Source organism: Nicotiana tomentosiformis, chromosome 8 (genome assembly GCF_000390325.3).
Source record: "Nicotiana tomentosiformis chromosome 8, ASM39032v3, whole genome shotgun sequence".
In the NCBI taxonomy this organism is placed as follows: domain Eukaryota; kingdom Viridiplantae; phylum Streptophyta; class Magnoliopsida; order Solanales; family Solanaceae; genus Nicotiana; species Nicotiana tomentosiformis.
In genome coordinates this window covers 65,344,233-65,346,285 of record NC_090819.1, presented here as the reverse complement: position 1 = coordinate 65,346,285, position 2,053 = coordinate 65,344,233, and positions in this window count along the sequence as shown.

Below are 2,053 nucleotides of genomic sequence, written 5' to 3'. Positions count from 1 at the left end.
CGCGGCTACTCGTACTGAGTATGTGCCGGAAAACTTAAATAATCATTATAGGAATCTCGTGCCGGTGGTGCATTGTAATAACTAATTGGAGCACTCCGAGTAATCTGATGTGCGAACTAAGTTGGCCGACTTCTCGAGCCTCCGCTATAATGGGTCCTAGCTGAAGAGTAAAATCCACTGAACCCTCCAGATCTTCGAGAGCTTTTGGCCTCCTTAGACTCCCTTTCCTTGTCTAACACACCCTCAATCTTCCTTGCAATCTCCACTACTTGTTGAAATGGAGTATCTCTAACCTCAATGGAGTAGAGACGAGGTACAGTCAAGACACTCACTAGTCTAATAACCTGTGCAATATAATATACAAAATAATAGGAAACAAATAACATCAAGGCAATATAAAACAACCAATGATATGCACAGTAAGACAATAAAATCACCATTTAATATCGCTCAATAATTAATAAATAAAATTACACCCAGTTAAATCAAGTTCTTTAATTAAATATATTTCACATATAATTCTTACAAATAAAACTCTTTTTCAAATATAATTTCGTCGAATAAATATCTTTCATATAATTCTTCTTGAATAAAAATCCTTTCAAATAAATATTTTGAATATAATTCCTTCGATTAAAGAGTCACCATGTGATACCTCATTTAAAAATACGGGTCTCAGCCCATTTTTCATATTTCCACGGCACCTCGTGCCCATAATTAAATCATCATATTTTTCCGGCACCTCGTGCCCTCATTTCATATCACAACCGCACGGACAATTCACGTGCCAAATATCATTATTATTTCATCACAGCACCTCGTGCCCACATTTCATATCACAACTGCACAGACAATTTACGTGCCAAATATTCTCATTATTTACTCACATCACCTCGTGCCCACATTTCATTTATAATCCGCCTGGCAATAGCTACAGGCTCTCAATTTCAACATAAATCAGATTGTTATCAATTTACCAACAACAAGACAAATTGCATAAGGTATAAAAATAAACACAAGAAAATCACAACATCACATGAAAATCATCAACACCACAATCCTACATCTTCACATATCATCCCTCACAATAGCCACCCTTATCGCTCTTATTGCCATCCGTATCGCTCCTATAGCCACCCTTATCGCTCCGCCTAAACAATATCAATAGCCACCATTATCGCTCCTATTGCCACCCTTATCGCTCTTATAGCCACCCTTATCGCTCCGTCCAAACCATATCAATAGCCACCCTTATCGCTCCTATTGCCATCCTTATCGCTCCTATAGCCACCCTTATCGCTCCGCCCAGACCATATTCCAACAAACACAACCACAGTGAAATGCCACCCTTATACCCACATAATATCAACGGTCCAATGCCACCTTTATATCCTTAAAATAATAATTAACACAACACAATAATTTACACCGAAAATTATCACTGCAACATAACAAAATCAATTCATATCACAATTTGCCCAATGGCCACAACCAAATTCTAAAGCTACAATCAAGTCAATTAATTTCACAACAAATAGCCAAAAGCTCCACACAATGTGTACAACACCCAAAAATAATAAATAGAGATAGAAATTACTCAACATAAAGCAAAGTCTTCATTAAATTTAAATTTTTAATAATTACATAAACACCTCTTCTTAAGCTCATTTAATTAGTTATTTGCATAGGAAAAATCCATAATGAAATTAAATTCCAATAAATATCAAACCAACAAATTCACGGAATTACATAAATAATCAAGTGACAATCACATCAAATTGTCATATAACAACAGATTCAACAACAACAAAGATTTAGGCACGACAAATAGATGATTAAATATATACCAATAATTATCCAATTTACCACATAGTATGCTCAAGACTTTAACTCAATAAAATTTACACATATAAGCCGAGTACGTACTTTTTACCTCGCATACACGGCTTTTTACATTTCACAAATGGCACATAAGACTCGATGCCTAAGGGGTAATTTTTCCACTCGAGGTTAAGCAAAACACTTACCTTTTTGAAGTTATGCCGATATTCCA